The sequence below is a fragment of the Nomascus leucogenys genome, chromosome 16 (assembly GCF_006542625.1).
Source record: "Nomascus leucogenys isolate Asia chromosome 16, Asia_NLE_v1, whole genome shotgun sequence".
NCBI classification, from domain to species: domain Eukaryota; kingdom Metazoa; phylum Chordata; class Mammalia; order Primates; family Hylobatidae; genus Nomascus; species Nomascus leucogenys.
In genome coordinates this window covers 18,453,669-18,475,629 of record NC_044396.1, presented here as the reverse complement: position 1 = coordinate 18,475,629, position 21,961 = coordinate 18,453,669, and the positions used below count along the sequence as shown (strand labels likewise).

General features: G+C 36.0%; 1 long non-coding RNA gene across 3 annotated transcripts; it reads right to left on the bottom strand.

Moving 5' to 3' along the window:
- Positions 1-7,573: 7,573 nt before the first annotated feature.
- Positions 7,574-21,717, bottom strand: LOC115830654. Of its 3 annotated transcripts, XR_004026189.1 has the most exons (5): positions 21,621-21,717; positions 21,270-21,440; positions 18,953-19,100; positions 16,133-16,226; positions 7,574-7,732 (listed from the first exon to the last, which is right to left on the bottom strand). It is a non-coding gene; the product is annotated as an uncharacterized LOC115830654 (long non-coding RNA). The 3 variants fall into 3 exon arrangements; XR_004026188.1 differs by lacking the exons at positions 18,953-19,100; positions 21,270-21,440 and having other exon boundaries at positions 21,619-21,717; XR_004026190.1 differs by lacking the exons at positions 18,953-19,100; positions 21,270-21,440; positions 21,621-21,717 and adding an exon at positions 17,907-18,120.
- Between the last annotated feature and the right edge of the window lie 244 nt (positions 21,718-21,961).

The window sequence follows — 21,961 nt, the reverse complement described above, 5'->3', positions numbered from 1 at the left end:
ACTTTTATTGGATCAAAGTTCTAAGCCTTAAACCTGCAGATTTTATTGCTTTTATGAGACGAGTGAGAATGTTTCTGTAGGGATTTAGGTGACAGGAATAAATTCCTTTCTTTTTGGACCTTGGAATTGTCGAGTATTCCTAGGGGTGGGGGAAGGAAGTGAAGGTGGGGTTGGTGGGGATTTCTGTATTGCTAATGGAGGGCAGAGAATTTGTTAGAAAGTGCCTTACCTTGTAAGGAAATCTAACCCTATAGGGAAAGTTTCAAAAGTTAGCTGATGGTTTCTACTTTTTTTTTTTTTTTTTTTTTTTGTGACAGGGTCTTGTGCTGTCACTCAGGCTAGAGTGCAGTGGCACGATCACAGCTCAAGCGGTCCTCCTGCCGCTGGGTATCACTATGTTGCCCAGGCTAGTCTCAAACTCCTGGCCTCAGATAGGAGGCCAAAGTGCTGGGATTACAGGCATGAGCCACGACACCCAGACAGTTTCCACTTCTTAATGGAGAATCAGAGTCAGGCTCTATTTTAAGATTGTTAAAGTGGTAAGAACAAGAAACAGTGCTGCCTACATTACAGCAACCATAAGCAGAGCCAGCAAAGGTGGGGCATAGCAGCCTGATGAGGAAGCAAAGCAGATCATGAGGAAATTTGCCTCTCAGCACATGAATGCAGAGTATGAGGAACCACTCAGAAATGACTAAGGGGCACGATAAAGCGAACCAAACTCTTGGGATCCAAGATTTCTCGGTGTCCATTCTGGGGTGGAATCAGTCTATCTGCACTTTTAACAAGCTCCTGGACTCTTCCAGTGCAGTCAACACTGGGGCCTCATTCTACTGGAGGTCACAAGGCAGTGGTTCTCATGATTCAGGATGCTTAAGGATCTCCTGAGTGTTTGCTAAAAAGACAGAGAGATCCCAGGCCTCCAGTCCAGAGAGCCTGATTTATGTCTCTCATTTTAGTAAGCACTCAGATAATGCTGATGCAGACAGTCAAGACAACACTTTAAGAAAAATTGCCTAAAAACTTACAGCATTTTTATCAGGTATTAATGTGAGACCTATAGCAAAGAGTCAAGCCATTTCTTAGTTAAAATAAGACAATACATTTTAGCTCTTTACATCTCTGGCTAAAAGCTATTCTCTAATCAGTGATAACTCTGGAGCTTCATTTTGGAATAATTAGCTTAAATGTCAGCACTAGAAGCTATTATCTTAATGAATTCTTCTTAAATATTAATATAATATGTTCCTGTTTTATACTTTTAAAATCAATAATAATTTTATTTTTTTTCCTCCATCCACATTTTTTTTTTTTTGAGACAGAGTCTTGCTCTGTTGCCCACATTTTTTTTTTTTTTTTTTGAGACAGAGTCTTGCTCTGTTGCACTGGCACGATCCTGGCTCACTGCAACCTCTGCCGCCCAAGTTCAAGTGCTTCTCCTGCCTCAGCCTCCAAAGTAGTGGATTACAGGTGTGCACCACCATGCTCAGCTAATTTTTGTATTTTTAGTAGAGACAGTGTTTCGCCATGTTGGCCAGGCTGGTCTTGAAAACTTGACCTCAGGTGATCTGCCCGCCTCAGTCTCCCAAAGTGCTGGGATTACAGCCGTGAGCCACCGCGCCCGGTCACAATATTTTTTGAATGCCTACTATATGCAAGAAATAAAGCATGATAGAGAACATAATGTTAATTTAAACAAACTTGTTTCAGGTACTTTAAAACCAGTGGGTTTTTAGAATTAGTGAACTAACACTTATTGGCCTTCTGGCTAAGATCAAGTGTAGATTAGAATTAGTGAACTAAAGATATCTACTAGGTATTCTGTTCCATGGAAAATGTCTGATTATATAGGATTTAAAAATAAATATTTTCTTAAATAATGATTATGTACATAATTCCCTCCCTTGTGTACTGCAATTGGATTTTAAGTGCTTCATTTATACATTGCTGTAAATCTTTTCTATTTGCTATTTTAATGATTTCCCTAATTGATTTTAGATAATTTGTAAATGTGTTTATTGAATTTTTTATTTAATAACACTGTATCATGCTCAAAACTATAGAGTTTATTTTTATTTACTTAGCTAAGTCAAATTCTTTTTAAGGAAAAAAACAGGTAGGTACCATTGTTATATGGGGATATTGCTATTGGAATATATGAATGTTCAGAGTGATAAAAGCTAGTTTTTAAAAATTCACTTCCAGAATATCAACACAAGAGGAGTTATTTCAGATAGCTTGGAGTCCATTTCTTATTACAGCAGTAAAAGTATTTCCAGGAACAATTAGCTTCTCATCTTAGAGTTCACATTTACAAACAACATTATAAAAGCATCTTTGAAATATGCTTCTCTGTTTTAACTTCAAAGAAGATATTCATTCATGAGCTTTTATAGGATTTGGTGAATTCTCAAATGTCAATACCGGACCAATATTTAAAAGGAACATTTAACTAAACTTTTTAAATAAGTGGTTCACAAAATTGCTTGATATGTGCTGTGATAATTTTATTCATTTTAATTAACTGCACTATAAATTGCCAAATTCAATCACTAGCAGGATAATGCATGCTGATCAGATCACAGGAGTCACACAGAACTGTGAGGGAAATGGAGTCAGATTAAAGCTATAATTAAGTATCTCTTCAGTCATAGAGGACAAACGGAAAGATAAGGTAAATCATTCAAATGCCAAAAAAAAAAAAATGGTGGCAATCAGACCTTAGAGCATGAGAATTAACCCATTGGCCAAATGATGAGTCATGTTCATACTAAGCTCCAAAAGGCTTTTCTAAGAACCATTTATCTATCCAAATATTTTCATCTTCAAACTATTCTATTACTAAAACTATTATCAGAAACTCTTAGCCTTCCCTTTTGGAGTTATCTGAATTTCGTGTTTGACTTGGTTCAATAAACTAAATGGAAGATATGGGAATATAAAAGAAAGGGTATGTTTTATTTACAAACAACATTTTGTTATTTAATCTGTCTTATAGTAAAAGGCTGACAGAGGTACTGTATATTCAATGACTGAGGAATCACGATTTCTAAATGTCTGGCAGAAACCTCTTTCACGTAATTCTAATTTTCATTAACTGTGTTAGAGTGTTGGATTTACTGGTTCATGGCACTTGGCTAGAATGTTTTTGCTGAAGTTTAATTGGATTCAGGCAGTAGAAACTGTAAGTCAAAACAAAGAAATAAAATCACATGATATATTATTGATAAAGTCCACACTACACATGAAAATATGAACTGTTCTAGTGAGGAAAATTTCATGTTCTAAAAATTTAGAAATTCTATTCCAAAGTGTTCAAGGTCATTCATGATTCAAGTCAGTATGCCAAGAACTATTATATCTCTATACTATTTCTTAAACACTACATACGCATCCTCAAAGGAGAGATTATTGAATGAATAAATAAAACACAAATTATTGTGTTTAATACGTCTTTTGATCAGTCACACAGCTCCCATCTTTGCTTCCACCTAAGAATAATAGCCTCATCAGCTGATAATTCATGCTTTTAACCCATCTCTTTTTTAAGCCTTTCATAACACTTCCTCCCCACCTTTTCCTATTCCCGTCCTAACTCTTCTGGTCCCTCTACCATATTTCATTCCCTTCACCAAGTGGCAGACAGTGCTAGGGATTACTCACCATCCATTCTCACCTTCTTCTTTTTTAGCATTGATTTTGTATCAGATATACATGTGCTAGGTTAAAAATACTCATCTGTCGGTCTCCCAAGTAGCTAGAGGTGAGCATCTGACTCAATTCTAGCCAATGAACTAAAAGCTGAAGTTAATTAAATGGGTCTTACCAAAATAATTGCTTTAATCAAAGTGTTGGAAGCAACTTTTGACTTTCATTCTCTCCTTTTACTTCTTACCTGGAATTTGAATGCAGTGCCATCCTTTGCACATAAGGACTAAGGCCACATGCCAAAGACAGCAGAGTAAGAGGGAAGTGGATCCTAGGAAGTTGATGATTTTTTTAAATGGCTTCTTGCTGCATCAGAAAAATGAAACTGCTATTTGCTTAAGTCACTGTGAACAGGTTTCTTTTTCTTTTTTCTTTTTTCTAAGACAGAGTCTCACTCTGTCGCCCAGGCTGGAGTGCACTGATGCAATCTCGGCTCACTGCAACCCGCACCTCCCAGGTTCAAAGAATTCTCTTGCCTCAGCCTCCCGAGTAACCGGGATTACAGGCGCCTGCCACCACGCCTGGCTAATTTTGTATTTTCAGTAAAGACGGGGTTTCACCATGCTGACCAGGCTCATCTAGCACTCCTGACCTCAAATGATCCACCTGCCTCAGCCTCCCAAAGTGCCAGATTACAGGCATGAGCCACCGCGCCTGGCCCCCTTTTATGTGTAATCAAATGTAGCATTAAACCAAAACAAACAGGAAATGAGTGCTCTTTCTCTTTACATTAACATGCATATAAATGTTTAAACTAAAATCTTTATTTTTTCTCATACATCAATACAGATTTTTAAAATAAGGGAAAACAAATATTCAGCCAAAAAAATTTAAATATACACAAAATTGTTAAATATGCATTTTGCTAATTTTGGTTTTTGTCAGTTTTGTTGTTGTTGTTTTTTTGCCCCTGATTAAACAAATTTTTAATATTATATGCCATAAAAACTAAAATTTAGTTGTAGTGGTTTTTTAAAGAAAAAAATAGTGGCTAATTTTTTGATATCCCTCCTCAAAGGGGAAGTCTATGTCCTTTCCCCTTTGAACCTGAGCAGACTTGTTGTGTCTTCCCTGTAACCAACAGAATTCAGCAAAAGGGACTGTGTGATTTCCAAACATGGGTCAGCAAGAGCAATGCAGCCTCAACTTTGCACTTAGACCCCCGGGTTACCCAGTAAGAAATCCAACTACTCTATAGCCACCATTCTACAAGGATGCCACATGGCGAGGCGCTCCTATAAGGAGTCTTAATCCAAATTCTTCCAGCCCCAGAACCAGACAAAGGAGTGAACACGACTTTAGCCCTCAGCAATTGAGTCCCTCTCCTGGCCTTTGAGTTTTTTTAGAAATGATCAGACGTCATGGAGCAGAGACATGCTGCCCCCGTTGTGACTAGTCCAAATTCCTGACCTACAGAATTTGTTAGCAAAATATAAAATTGATTTAAGATTAGATTTTATGATGATTTGTTTTGTAAAAATGGCAGCCACAACACCGGGGAAAGCTACTTCCCCACATTTAAGAATATGGAAAAAAAGAGATAAGTTTCTCAAAATGAAACAATGACACACGTTAATGACAGAAATGGTATCTGAGAGGAATGAAGCAATAATAAATACAAACAATATTTTACATTTACATTGTGTCTTTTGAGTCCACGGTACTCAGGACTCATTACAAACTTAACTAACTCCCTAACAAAATACATAGAAATCTCATTTTATGTGTAGGGGTACTGAAATTCACAAGAAAGATAGTTGAAATAATCAGAAATGAAAATCTAAAATAAAAAGATGACATTAAACTTTCTTTTTTTAACTTTTATTTTAGGTTTCGGGGTACATGTGGTTTGTTACATAGGTAAACGCATGTCACGGGGGTTTGTTGAACTTATTATTTCATCATCCAGGTATTAAGATCAGTACCAAATAGTTTGCTTTTCTCTTCCCCTCTCTCTTCCCACCCTCCCCCTCAAGTAGACTCCAGTGTCTGTTGTTTCCTTCTTTGTGTTTATAAGTTCTTATCCTTTAGCTCCCACCTACAAGTGAGAACACGTGGTATTTGGTTTTCTGTTCCTGTGTTAGTCTGCTAAATTTTTTTTTTTGTTTTGTTTTGTCAGCTCCATCCATGTTCCGTCCACAGACATCTTGTTGTTTTTTATGGCTGCATAGTATTTCATGGTGTATATGTGCCACATTTTCTTTATCCAATCTGTCATTGATAGGCATTTAGGTTAATTCCATGTCTTTGCAATTGTGAATAGTGTTGCAATGAACATTCACATGCATGTGTCTTTACGGTAGAAACACCATATGGTCAATTTATATTCCATTCCTCCGGATATATACCCAGTAATAGAATTGTTGAGTCAACTGGTGGTTCTGCTTTTAGCTCTTTGAGGAATCAGCATACTGCTTTTCACAATAGTCGGACAAATGTCTACTCCCACCAACAGTGTATAAGTGTTCCTTTTCTCCACAACCTCACCAGCATCTGTTGTTTTTTGACTTTTTAATAATGGACATTCAGACTGGCATGAGATGGTATCTCATTGTGGTTTTGATTTGCATTTCTCTTATGATTAGTGATACTGAGCTCTTTTTCAAATGCTTGTTGACTACATATATGTCTTCTTTTGAGAAGTGTCTGTTCATGTCTTTTGCCCACTTCTGAATAGGGTTGTTTGCTTTTCTCTTGTAAATTTGTTTAAGATCCTTATAGATGCTAGATATTAGACCTTTGTCTGTCAGATGCATAGTTTGCTAATACTTTCTCCCATTCTGTAGGTTGTCTATTTACTCTGCTGATACTGTCTTTTGCTGTGCAGTTCTTAAGTTTAATTAGATTCCACTTGTCAATTTTTGCTTTCATTGTGATTACTTTTGGTGTCTTTGTCATGAAATATTTGCCCATTCCTACGTCCAGGATGGTATTGCCTAGGTTGTTTTGCAGGGTTTTTATAGTTTTGGGATTTATATTTAAGTCTTTAATCTGTCTTGAGTTGAGTTTTGTGTATGCTGTAAGGAAAGTGTCCAACTTCAATCTTCTGCATATGGCTAGCCAGTTATCCCAGCACTATTTATTGAATAAAGAGTCATTTCCCCCATTGCTTGCTTTTGTCAGCTTTGTCGAAGACTAGATAGTTGGAGATGTGCGGCATTATTTCTGGGCTCTTTATTCCGTTCCATTGGTCTATGCACCTGTTTGTGTACCAGAAACATGCTGTTTTTGCTACTGTAGCCTTGTAGCATAAAGTCAAGTAGCGTGATGCCTCCAGCTTTTCTTTTTGTTTAGGATGGCCTTGGCTATTAAGGCTCTTTTTAGTTCCATATTAATTTTAAAATAGTTTTTTCTAGTTCTCTGAAGAATATTGTTGGTAGTTTGATAGGAATAACCCTGAATCTGTAAATTACTTTGGGCAGTATAGCCATTTTAATAATATTGTTTCTTCCTATCCATGAGCACGAGATTTTTTTTCATTTGTTTGTGTCTTCTCTGATTTCTTTCAGCAGTGTTTTGTAATTCTCATTGTAGAGATCTCAACAAATTCAGGAATTGGTTTTTTGAAAAAATTAATAAAATAGATATGTCACTAGCTAGGCTAATAAAGAAGACAAAAGAGAGGATCTAAATAAACACAATTAAAAATGATGAAGGAAATGTTACTACTGGCCCAACAGATATAAAGACAACCATCAGAAACTACTATAAACACCTCTATGCACACAAACTAGAAAATCTGGAAGAGACTGATAAATTCCTGGACACACACACCCTCCCAAGACTGAGCTAGGAAGAAATTGATTCCCTGAACAGACCAATGATGGGCTCCAAAATTGAATCAGTAATAAATAGCCTACCAACTGAAAAAAAAGCCCAGGACCTGATGGAGTCACAGCCAAATTCTACCAGATGTACAAAGAAGAGCTGGTTCCATTCCTACAGAAACCATTCCAAGAAAGTGAGGAGGAGGGACTACTCTTCAACTCATTCTATGAGGTCAGCTTCATCTTGATACCAAAACCTGGTAGAGACACAAGAAACAAGAAAACTTCAGGCCAATATCCTTGATGAATATCAATGCAAAAGTCTTCAGCAAATTACTTGCAAACTGAATCCAGAAATGCATTGAAAAGCTAATCCACCAGGATCAAGTAGGCTTCATCCCTGGGATGCAAGTTTAGTTCAACATATGCAAATCAATAAATGTGATACATCACATAAACAGAACTGAAGACAAAAACCACGTGATTATCTCAATAGATGCAGAGAAGGCTTTTGACAAAATTTAACATCTCTTCATGTTAAAATCTCTCAATGAACTATCTATTGAAGGAACATACCTCAAAATAATAAGAGCCATTTATGACAAGCCCACAGCCAACATTATGCTAAATGGGCAAAAGCTGGAAGCGTTCCCCTTGAAAACCAGCACGAGAAAAGTATGCCCTCTCTCATCACTTTTATTAAACATAGTATTGGAAGTCCTAGCCACAGCAATTGGGCAAAAGAAAGAAATAAAGGGCATCCAAATAGGAAGAGAGGAAGTCAAACTATCTCTGTTTGTAGGCAACATGATTCTATATATAGAAAATCCAATAATCTCGGCCCAAAAGCTCCTCCAGCTGATATACAACTTCAGGAAAATTGCAGGATATAAAATCCATGTAGAAAAATCACTAGCATTTCTATATATCAACAGTCAAACCAAAGAGCCAAATCAGAAAGGTAATTCCATTCAAAATTACCATCAAAAGAATAAAATGCCTAGGAATACAACATTGAACTTTAAAAACACAAACTTTTAATTCAGTAAATAGCATTCCTTTCAAGAACAACTGATACTTATCCTCCCTCCTGTTACCTCCTCCCATTATAAAAACAGCAGCATCGTTATGATCATGATCATCTTTGTTTCAACTTTTAACCCAAATGCTGAGGGTACAGTTAATGAAATGCCATAGATTTCTATATCATGTTATGCATTTCTTTTATTTTCTATATTTAAGGTTTGATTTCATCTGTTCCCACTGGTGATCACAAACTTTGTAAAGGCAGAACAAATGTCATGAAAACTTGATCCATCACTTAGACTGTTACACTTAACTAGACTATAATAACCCACATTGAAAATAAAATTTCATTACTTGAACCATTGTCATTCTTTCTATTAAAAAGTTGAAGCATACTGTCTAAATACCTTATTCTCTAAAAGATTTCCCTATGCTTTTTATATTTATAACACAGAAGCATTTCTACAAGATGCTTTCAAATGATTCTCTATATTTCATTCCATAATTATCTTCCTTTTCTGCTTGGTTTGTCCAAAGAGGCATGCAGATATAGACAGGGTATTGAAAACAAAGTGTCATGGAAACCAGACTCACTGACAGTCAGCCAAGTGCTTCTCTTTAAATCATTCCTCTGAAACAAAGTTGAAAATTATGAACTTTTTTAAGTCCTGACATTGTCCTCCTCAAAACAACCCACTTATGTCATTCCAAGGGTTTTGTTTACTGTCATGTACAGACAGCCTACATCCTCTCTGTGGCCTGAATTGCTCAGATTGTCGTCAAAATTCACTCAATTCAGTATTTTTTAATATACCTGTCCTAAAATTGTGAAGCTACTCTCCACAAGTTTAGTATTGAAAAATTGAAATTAGGTTACCTGCTTTGTGCTGACCATAAAAGGTACAATTTTTTTAAATATGAGCATAGATTTTAATGGATTACATAATAGAAAAAAAACTTAAAGACAATCTGGTAAATTTATTTATGTTAGCAACAACAGAAATATTACAAAGATTTTTTTTCAGTCTTCACTGTAGCATTTTATTGGCTTGTGAAGGCATGTAGATTGTGCCAAGCTTAATGTGTTAGGTAATTGTTTGAAGGTTTAAGATTCCATATCAATGGCTGAATTTTAGATTATATAGGCTTATTTCTTAATATATTTTAATCATTAGTCACTACCTATTTTGATTTCTCTTACATGCTTTGAATCTTTTAAATATCTTTAAAAGAGTTTGCCTTCCCTCTATACCAGAAATAACTTTTAAAATATTTCATTAAAGAAATTAATTTTTCACAAATATGATTTAGATGAAATCAGTTCTCTTTGAGTAAAATGGGATTTTATCTCATGGTTTGTATCTAAGTTGATTTCCAAAACAGTCAATGCCTTATGCTTTGTAATGTTATTGTTGGCTATTTATTAAGTTCATCTATTGGCATGACCCTTGAATTTAGAAAACATAACAAAGTATATTGCTATATTTCATGAGTTAATACTTTCAGAAAGTAAAACACTAAGTAGTTAAGGGTGGACAAGCATTTGGAAGATTATTCAATTTTCTAACAGATTTGTTATAATGGTTGTGGTAGTTAGTACTCTTGAGATCAAGTGCTGTATAATGGAAACGTGTTAAGTTTCTGTTGAGTGTCTTCCCTTGCTTTATAAGGAAGGGTGTGCTGCTTTAATTGAGACAGTGCCTAAAACAATACAATAACATTTTCTTATAATAAATGCCCTGACTGCCAAATATAATTAGAGAATCTCCAGGTTTCTGCCAAAAAAAAATCAATTAGGAAACATAACACCAGCAAGTCCAGGTATAATAAGAAAATTAACATGGTGGTCACTGTTACTGAAACCTAGATTAGTGAACTTCCTCAGATATCCTTCTCAAGTCCTTAATTCACCTACCTCTACTTACCAGGCTTCTACATTTTTATTTATGCAACCTGTTCTTATATATATATTGTAAGACAGGTCACACTGAACTACAGTCCATGGTATAAACAGTCTGTCTGTCTCAGTAAGATTTGAAGTTCTCAAGGACAGGGACACATTTTTTTTCATCCTTGTACTTATAGCAACTAACACTGTATCTGAAATAGAGAAGATACTAATATATGGAAATGGAATGGAAAGTGGTGAAGTAGAGCAAGATTCTGACACAAAGAGGCATGATAAGATAGTCTGTATGGAAGTACGTTATTGTCAAGACTGCTATATCCATAACACATGCCACAAAGTTTCTTAATGCTTTGGCTTCACCAAAACTTACAAAATTTAGTAGATTGAAAGGTAATAGAAAGTACAATTATTTCTAGTGCCACTTTTTATTGTTTGCATATTTAAATTTCATAAATGTAATCAGCAATATAAAAAGACAACATCGATTACCTTTTAGAGTGGCACAACTTGCTTCCACACTGCTATACAGGGATTTCTTTAAAAGATATATTGTGGGTCATCTTGATAAGCATTAATAAAATTAATATATATGTGGAGTTAATCAGCTTAATCAATCTGTCTTTCTTAGTAAACTAAATTAAATATGTACATTGTCACAGTAAAGGCCTAATCAGGGAGATTATATCACTACACATCACGGTTCGAAAGCATGACTTCAAATATAAGTAACAGCCATGACATGAAGTCAGTGAGATCTTGCCAGAGTCAGCACAATTTAGAAAATATTCGTTTCAGGTGAACTCAGACCTGCCTATCGGTCTCAGAAAGGAACACAGGCATTCTGCATACATACTCAAGGATGTGGCTGAAATTTTACCCGTTACTATGTTATTCAGGTCATTCCATTAAAATGAAATTTAAGAAATGTCACAACAGTTCATGTTACCTAATATAAATTTTTTATAAGAATAAAATTAATGTATGAGTATTTCCAGATTTTCTTTTTATTTAGCTAACTAAAAAGATTTCTGGAATGACCCATTTGATGATGTATTTTGCTCCCCACCCTTTTTCTCCAGGGATCAACTCTTTCAGGCTTTGCAATATGAAACTGAGCAAAAAATGTGGAGAGCCAGAGGGAAACTAGGTTTATAAAGTTAGGGAGGGGTGGAATTTCTCAGAGAATTTGGGATATGAGGCATAGGACTTCTCATGTGTAAGGGAAACAGATAAGAGAGAATGGTTTTTCTTTTTAAATGTTATTCTCATCTATTTATTCTTCCCCACCCAGTCCCTTCACAGTTTTTAGAAAATCAAATAAAGAACTCTAAGATTAGAGGACTGTGAAGCCCACCTTTTAAGGATTACATTGCATAACAATAAAGAACAGAGGGTTTAAATAATCAAGATTCCTCAGGATAAGTACATTCTGCAAGACTTCTGAAGAGGCAGCATTATATTACAGAAAGAAAATCCATGATAGGAAGTCAAATAAACTTCAGTTTCAAACCTGTTTCTCCTACCTACTCATTATATAACATTGAGCACGTTACTCTCCTCCTCCAGAGATAATACTGAGATTGTGCAATCAAAATACATGTAATCCAAATATATACAATTGAAATATTATATAGAAAGAGCATGATTCATACTCAGGTTGTCGTTAAATGCCTGTTAATTCTAATCGTGAAGCATCAATTGTCAATAAAGATACCCTTACACTATTAGCTTGGAGCAAAATTAATTGCTGGTTTTGCCATATTTTCTCACTGAGCTTTTTGTCAATTGCTGAAAATAATGTGTACTTCAGGAATATAATTAACAGTAGCACTCTATAGCATTTGCAGCATAAAAAGCACTTTTTACAACTTTTTTATTTGAGTCTTACCACAACTCTATTAGGTATGACTCAGTATAAATAGCCCTAATATAAAGATAACCTGAGGCTCAAAGAAGTAAAGGAGCTTGTACAAAGCCAGCCAGCCAGTAAGTAAAAGAGTTGAGGCTTGCATCCAAATCATCTGAACCTAACTTCTATGATATTTCCACCAAATCTCCACAGTTGCAATGAGGCTATATCACATGAAATGCAATAAAGATATAAAGATAGAACCTAAGTTCCTTGAGAAGAAGCTGATCTACAGCATGGAATATCAAAGGAAAACCCACTACCAGAAATTGTCGATACAATCTCTGTGGGATTCTCTAAGCAGAAAAGCAGTGTCATTCCATCTGTACAGAGGAAATATACAGCTTCACAGGACAGTTGTGTTTGCATAAGGAAATAAATATCAATGACCTTGCTACTTCTGTGCCTAACCCCAGCCCCTCTACCTCTTCGCCTGGCTACATATTTAGTGTGTTTTAAAATTCAGTTTAAGCATCCTTTCATCTCAGAAGCTTTGTCTCATCCTTAACCCCACCCCAGACTAGGTTAGAGGTCCATCTGTCTTCCCACAACATTGTGTGCATAAGTCCATACAGCCCTTGCATGCACCAGAACAGGAGCTCAGTGAGGGACTTCTGTCTTGTTCACTCTGTGTTCTTAGCATGTAGAACAGTGCCAGACATTTTAAAACGGGTTCTTAATAAATATGTGTAGAATGAATTAATAGAACCTATCACTGCTTTTGAATTGTTCAATGTCTGGGTCATCAGTATACATATTCCATGAAAATACATGCTTTCCCATATCTGTGGATTCAGGTCCTGGGGTAGATTATGGCATATACAAACATTCCATAAGTATTTGTTAAATAATTCGTACTGAGCACCAGGCACTAAGTCTATTATGGACATTAACGCATATATTCCTCATGATACTCTAGGAGGTAGTTACTATTATCTTGCCCATTTTTCAGATGAGAAAACTCAGACACAGACGTGTGAAATAGCTTGCACAAAGTCACACAGCTTGAAAGTGGTAGAGCCAATATTATCAAAAAGACCAAGAGATAACAAGTGTTGGCATGGGCGTGGAGAAAAGGGATTTCTTGAACACTGTTGGTGAATGTAGACTGTTGCAGCCATTATGGGAAACAGTATGGAGGTTCCTAAAGAAATTAAAAATAGAACTACCTTCTGACCCAGCAATCCCTCTTTTGAGTGTACACTCAAAGAAAATGAAATCACCCCTCATAAAGATAGCTACACCCCCATGTTCATTGCAGTGTTATTCACAATAGCCAAGAAATAAAAACAGCCTAAGTGTCTTTCAGTGGATAAATGGATAAAAAACTGTGATTAGCATATATACATATGTGTGTGTGTGTGTATAATGGAATAAATTCACCCTTTAAAAAGAAGGAGATCCTGCCACTTGCCACAACATGGATGAAACTAGAGGACATTATGCTAAGTGAAATAAGCCAGCAATAAAAGAAAAACATTATATGATCTCACTTACATGTGGAATTAAAAAAAAATTTTTTTAGGTCAAGTATACAGAAACAGATAATAAAACAGTATTACCAGGTTGCCAGTATTGGGAAGAAGCAGAAATTGAAAGATGTAGGTCAAAGGATACAAAGTAGCAGACATGTAGAATGAATAATATCGAGATCTAATGTATAATAGGATGATTATTAATAATATTGTATTCAGGAATTTTTGCAAAATGAGTAGATTTCAACTACTCTTGCCACACACACAAAAAAATGGGTAACTATGTGTAGATGATGGAGATGCTAATTTGCGTCATTATAGTAACTATTTTACTATCCATATGTATCCCACTAGATTATGTTGTGTGCTATATATATATAACTTATTTTAAGAGGGAAGGAAAGAAGGAAGGGAGGGAGGGAGGAAGACGGGAAGGAAGAGAGGGAGGAAAAGAGGAAGGAATGAGGGAGAAAGAGATGAAGGGAGGGAGGGAGGAAGGAAAGAAGGAAGGAAGGAAGGAAGGAAGGAAGGAAGGAAGGAAGGAAGGAAGGAAGGAAGGAAAGAAAGAAAGAAAGAAAGAAAGAAAGAAAGAAAGAAAGAAAGAAAGAAAGAAAGAAAGAAAGAAAGAAAGAGGGAATGAATCAGGACTAAGACTACAATCCAGGCAGTCTAGCTCCAGAGTTCATACTCTTAACCACTCTGCTCTATTGAATAAGCGCATGAGTGAACAAACCAACAAAATAAAGATATTACAATGATAAATGCAGTAATAGAGGCCTGAAGTAGTGCTACAAACACAGATGGGGGAGTAATTAATTCTGCCTGAGGATGGTGGAAACCTTCATATAACAAGTAGCATTTTTGTTCAGCATTGAAAGGTGAAGTGCACTAGGCAACAAACGTAAGTATTTATTGTGACTTTACATGTCATTTATTGCAAACAATATTATCTATTTGAAGTCTAAAGTTTTAACAGTGTTTTTATTTGTTAGCAATATTAACTCTAGTCATCATTTTAGTTCCTCAGTCACTTCTGTGACGCAGGCCTCACATTTTTTTCTAATTTCTTTGATAAAGATAACATTTGAGGGAAATGCAGACTTTTATCTTTGTGAGGTAGATTGTTTTTGCTGATGATTATGAAATGAACTAGAACTGAGATGGAAAATATGAAGTAACTTTTTCTTCTCTGTTTCATAAGATTTGCTTTGGCTCTCAATTCAGAGGAGCTTGAAACTGTAAACTGATCACTCCAGAGACCACCCATCCATTTTACAAGGTTCACATCTGGTTTTGCCAAACTTTCATTTGAGACCATGCCCAGTCCTCAAAGGAGTCATGAGAAGGAAATTGAAGAAAAGGGGAGATAGGAAATGTGGCCTATTGTGTCCAGAGAGTGTGATAGGAAAATGGGAGTCACAGGGATGTGGTGGACGTGAACTAAACACCACCAGAGCAAAATTAGGTGTCAAGTTCCCCAAAATGATTCCTACTGGAGGTTAGATTAGCTAGAGCTGATTCTACCTCTGCAGCCCTTTGGCATATTCAAGGAACAAGGCTTAGCTTGCAAGTGTGCAGCTGCTGAGCTTGCAAAGGAATGAAGAAAAAAATGTGAAAAACATCTGCAAGCATGTCATTCAAAAAAGACCTTGAGATAAGTTAACTCTTAACATGTGAAAATCAGGACTCGGCAGACAAATAAATTTTGTTATTTTACCCAGTTTCTGAATTGTGGAAGGAGAAAATAATATACTCAACTTTATCCCTCTGAAATATTTGAGTTCCTTTCAACTCTAAAGGTCACTGTTGAATACTTCTGACAAATACTTTTTAAATTAATCTCCATAAAACAAAGCGTCTACATTTCAGCTTGATACCAGAAAAACTATACCCTGAATGAGAAGTTTTGTACTACACAGCATCAGTTTATATTCTTTTACAATGGAGTAAGATCACACATTTATCCCCTAGCTACACGCAGAAGATAATACATAAAACACAAACACAGGACAGGCTGACCCCCAGTTCGGCAATCATAAGCAAGCATTACCAGCAGGGCTACTGCTGGCACCATGGGCTCTGCATGATGTCATAATACAGTTCACTGTTAAGGACAGGAAGTAGCCCTGGAGGACTTAAGATATCCATGTAGTTAAAATGATGCAATGAATTGCGGAAACATTAAGTAAACTTCAACACTGTCATCTTGCTGTTGGATAGTGCTCTATTTGGCAAAATACAACAATGTTGAAATAAGATCATTTCACACAATGACAACTGCAATAAACACAGTAAAACAGGGTGATGTGTGAAAGCAACTGAAGTATGTAGTACTTACATAGGACAGGGGTGGTTATTGTCATGTAAGATCTCTTGGGAAAGGTAATACTTCAGCTGTGTCCTGAACAATGAAGAACCATAGATGTCAAGATCTGGAGTAATGAGATTATGGGGAGAAAGAATGACAAATTCACACAGTTAGTGAACAGTAGTGCTGAAAACTTAAACTCAGTCTTCTACTCTTTCCATAATCTGAAACTCTCTCTTTTCACTTAGTAAATGACGAACTGTGACCAATAGGTAAAACAGCACCCATGAGGTCAAATTAAGGCTATCATAATATTCTTATCTACAATCTTTTTAAAAAATCAGTACTGAAATTGATCATATGTTCCAATTAAGAGCTAAAATTTTCAATTTTAATCAATATGAAATCATTTTAATAGAAAATAACATGTATCCAAATTAAGGCCCATATTTGATATTTAATTGCAAGTTTTTGTCCCTCAAAGCATTTTTATGAATTTATTTGCCTTCCAGTAACACAAGAATAAATATACAAGCCTTGAGTAAAAAGATAACTTCTTTGCTGTGAACCTAAAACGTCTCTTTGAAAAAGTCTATTAAAAAGTTTAACTAATACCTTAAATGCTAAAACCTTAATGTGACATTTAAGATAGTCAAGAATGTATATACACACATATACATATATAGTGCTTCATCCCCCAGTCTAAATCTTTTGGATGGGTATCAGAAATTGTCATCAAATGGAAAAAAAAAAAACACACATACTATTATATACAAAATCAAAAATGTCAAAAACACGAATTCAGAACATCAAAATCAAAAGCTCTAGCAGGGTACCACTTCTAAGGAGACAGTACTTCATAGTAGAAAGATCTAGACTGGGAGTAAGTAGATTTGGCTTCTCATTTGACTGTCGCTAGCCAGATATATAAGACTTTGGAAAATTGGCTGGGCGTGGTGGCTCACACCTGTAATCCTAGCACTTTGGGAGGCCAAGGTGGGCAGATCATGACATCAGGACCATCCTGGCTAACACGGTGAAACCCCGTGTCTACTAAAAATACAAAAAATTAGCCGGGCGTGGTGGCGGGCACCTGTAGTCCCAGCTACTCTGGAGGCTGAGGCAGGAGAATGGCCTGAACCCGGGAGGCGCGGCTTGCAGTGAGCCGAGATCACTCCAGCCTGGGCGACAGAGCAAGACTCCATCTCAAAAAAAAAAAAAGACCTTGGAAAATTAATTAACCTCCTCAAATCTGCTTTTTACTTGTAAAATTGGTGTAAAAATATTTCTTCTTTCTACCTTGCAAGATTGTTGTGTGGATCAAGTGAAATGATAACTGGAAGTTTTCAAAATATAGTACCACCCAATTAAAATAAAATAACTTTCCCCCTCCCATACAGACAACTCTCCCTAAAAACATTGGCTAAAATAATCAGTGCTGGCCCATCACCAGATGAAAAAGAAAACATACTAAAATATTTTTTCAAGTTCTCCTACAAAAATTAGCAGTTGTGCACTAAATTATAAAGTTTATGCATTTATATCTCATTACACATTTAAAAGTTCTTCACTACTTAGGGCAGAATGATTAGAGAATTAAATTCATTTCCAATTCTAGACTGTTGGCTTAAAAAAAAAAAAAAAAAAACCTTAAAAGATTTCCAACTCTCAATACTCAACATTTTTAGTGGAAGATTTTTGCTTATTTCATATGCAATTGTGACTAAAAATGAACCTGCTTGTTTTATTATTTTGTTCTCTTTCACATTCTCGGTGCTTATCAGTCACTCTCACACCTCATTACCTGGAAAGATGTGCCTCAGAATACACAATAAAGCATCTCTCAGAGGTGCCTGACTTCAACAAGCAGTAAGTCACTGTTTTCTCTGTTTCAAATGGAAATCAGTGTTGCCTTAAGAATGCTGGACAATACTGTCAGTTATCATCAGTCTTTTATGGACAACATTCAAGACCAAATTAGAATTTGTCCTTGTCTGGCTAATCTTTCTCTTATTTTAGAGAATCTGTTAAAAAAAAAAAAATAACACCGAGGCTGGGGACTTGTTTTTCACAGATTTGTGTTTTTATTTTGAAATGTTAGGTAGTGGTAGGCTATGTTTTGCAGAAGTTGCTATTTAGTAGGCTAAGCATTGGTTTTAACTGCAGACTTTTATTCCTTGAATCCTTAGAATCCTTTAATACTAAAAATGATTTCAATAGACTATGAGGTTCTTAAAAAAGAAAAAAAAACATATTTTATTTAGCTTTTATCCCCAACACCTAACCCCATGCTTGTCACATCAACTGGCATCCATTGGTAATTCTTTACAATCAGGGATTTCAGGGAGTCCTTGAAATTAATCACTAAGGTGACCTACTTCTAAACAATCTAAGCTTCTGGAATATTCTGCCCTCTCAGAGTTAAACCACAGTATTTCACAAACTGAATTCCCTACTGTCAAGCAACTCTCACTAAAACTAAACAGTTACCATATGCATAATTCGAATTTTTTAAAATGTTTTTCCTAATTAAGCTGAAATTTCCAGTTCATGTGTATGCTGGAGGTGAATATCCATATTCATTATATTATATACACCATTTGTCTTGAGAAATTTTGAGAAAGTGTGGTCCTGTATTTAACAGTGTGAACTATCTAAAGAAGACAACCATATATATATAATTATATATATATATATAATTTTCAAGTACCAATCCTCTTCTCTATCACAATAATTCTGCGGAGTAGTTAGGAGAGCAGGCAATATTCCACAGGCGAGATCTCTGGCAGGGAAACCTTCTAGCCACATTTAGTTGATGATTTACTATGATTTAAGGCTTATGTCACTTACTGTTTTGTTTTTTTTTTTTCTCTTTACATACTTCAAAGGGTTTTCTGGTATTCATCTTGATTTTTAAAATGGATATTATTTTAACTTCAAAAGTGACTGTTTTATTTTTAGAAAATACAGCTCTCATCCACAGTGGCACGTTGTTGGCCTGAGTACCATGGGATAAAGAAGTCTGAGACCATGCTCAGTTTATGAGATGTGTGGCTATTTAACTCAGCATCACCACCACCCCCTCTAAATATCTCCAAATCCCCTTCCCTACATAGTTCCAAGATAGTGTGATAGTGAAGAGTTAACTCCAATTTTGACATTTAACTACTGACAGTTTTTCAAACTCCACGACTCCCCTTCTGCCTTCTGTACTGCATCTGGGAAAGCTGAGAAAGCCTGGTAACAGCTTCCTTTGTGCCAGTGGGAAGTTTAAACTGTGCAAGCTCTGGCCTATGGATGTGCAAAAATTATGACAACTCTACCTCTAACCACAATAAAAGCCAAACAGTCTCTATTCCCCTTCAAGCAATTTTTTGGACCTGCTTGGAAGAATGCCCTGCTCTCTCCACAAAGTCTCATTATGTAACAAACCTTTTTATACTCTCTTGATACCTGCATGGATATCATTAGTCTTGATATTCAAATCAAATTTGGGGTGGAGGATCATCTCATTTTTACAAGATGACCACAAGTGCCAAGGAAAGATCATAATTTCCCAGAGGCAGATGGAGCCATATGCATGAGCAGACATGAGATTCACTGCAGGTTTAAAGTGGCCCTTTACAAACCTCTCACTTAAATGCTACATATCAGGAGAGTTGCAGAAGAGATTTCCAGAGAAGCCTGAGATTTTCAGTGGCTTCCAAGTGAGCTTGAAGAACCACTGCTTCAGTGATGTACTAATGGTGACTTTCTTCCCTTTTATTCTCCTGTCTGTCAATGATTCTATAAAACTCAAATTTCCTACTAGACTCTCCATTCTTGGAATATATAGGGGACTTCCATTTTCTAGACTGAAGCCTGACTGAAAGAATCAATCAATAACAGGAACAACTGAGTCTCAGACTTAGTCTACAGATCGACACTCAATATAATATTGATCTTATGACGGCAGACTTCCCCGTTATCCATGAGAGTCTTAGTCAGCAAAATGAAGTAGCATGAAGAAATCGGTGCCAATTTAAGGGAGAAAGCTATCACAGTAATTCTGGAGAGTAGTTAGGTCAAGAATCCAAAGGAGAAGAGCAGGCAATATTCCACAGGTGAGATCAAACCTAGAGCCAGAGATGAAGCTGGAGGGGAATGAGATATCATATGGGGTTGGGTAAGGAGCAGATGCATTTTTCAAACACAGTGAATCTTTGGCAAATATGCTGAACAATTTGCTGTTGGTGAGACCATGTTTTATTAGCCTACACTCAAATTTTGCTGTTCTCTCCTATGTATCTTCTAAGAATCGCATGGCTCCCAATTCACTGTGCCTCAACTATTATGCCCTGCATAATAAGACCTGACTGGAATGGAGTCCATGGACATATCTAGGAGAAAAGCCAGCTATGGATGCTCAAGGAAGCAAGTAAAAGCAGCTCCAAGGCCTAAAGTTAAAATATGCTTTTGTTGAAGAGTCCCTAGGACTGATTTCCAGAAAACCACGTTACAGACCAAACAATTTGTATGTTTCTGGAAGGCAATCCCCTTGCTCTTGTTTTTATAAATTCTCTGGGCACTGTGTTGCTGCCCAAGTTGGCTTTAATGTCCATGAACTTCTTGGGGGAAGTCTGTCTTTAAGACTCTTTAAAGCCACTGAATAATTTTTAACATTATTTTTAAGTTTTATACCATTTTGTCTTATATATCTGCAGAAATCAGCACCTTCCACCCTGACTGCAACTCCCTTATTATGTTATTCATGAAATCATTTGCCACTGCTGTGACCAGTTGTGCTTCAAAATACATCAGTATCACAAATTAATGACTGAAATTTTCATTGATGTCTTCATGTAAACATAGTCAGAATTTGTCTGTTTATTATTTTTCCTGATTCCTCTTTTAACCCTTAATGATAACTGCTTCATCTTCCAATCCAATATCTGTGGCCCCTTTTCTCTCAGCTAAGATGATATGCAACTCACTCCAGTTTTCTTTTCATTTATCCCTAAGATAAAGAGAAAAGACTAGAAATTGCAAAGTGTTTTCGTAAGTTTCAAATCTACTGAAAGAGAAGATATGGGAGAACTATGCAGAGGGGAATTATTTTGCTTATTCAAAACTAAAATCAACTTGTAAGATAGTGGATAAAAATATAGCAATGATCTCATAACTGTACATTTTTGCTGAAGCATTAGGTACATCTATAGCTTTGTCCATTGTGCTTGAGGATGAAGTTATCATTAATATTTTCTTCTGATTCCTGATTCCTGATCCTGAGTCTGAAGTTTTTGAAACAGCAATGACATGAGAGATAGCACTAAAGTTCCATCTTGGTGATGGTGAGTGACTAGGATGGCAGAAAACAAAGTAGGACACCGGTAATCAATATTGGTAATCAAATGTTTTAGAAACAATAATACAACAGAAATAAATAAGATTATAGCTTCATCCAAATGCAAACATACTAATTTGCATGCTCTTTGACATAGACACATAAATGCAAAGTCATATTCAATCATACTCACACCCTTTGACTAATGTACATTCATATATGATACATGGTAGACCAATATTCAGAAACATAGCTCTCCCAGATGCAGCTCATGCAGATGTCTGAGGCTGATAATCCCCTAGATAGAGCACAAATATGCATGTATATTTAGGCCCACACTACCCCAGTGTACACTCACAAAAACATTCTACAACTGCGCCACTGCTAGCATTCAGAAGCCCTTAGCCATGTAATAGGTCCACCCTCTGTTATATGCACTTATCTGTAATGTAATTGTAATGTAATGTGATCAATTTTATCCTTAAGTATTTTGTTTCTTTTCACTGATTAACAGCTAAGTTCCTAGAAACTTATTT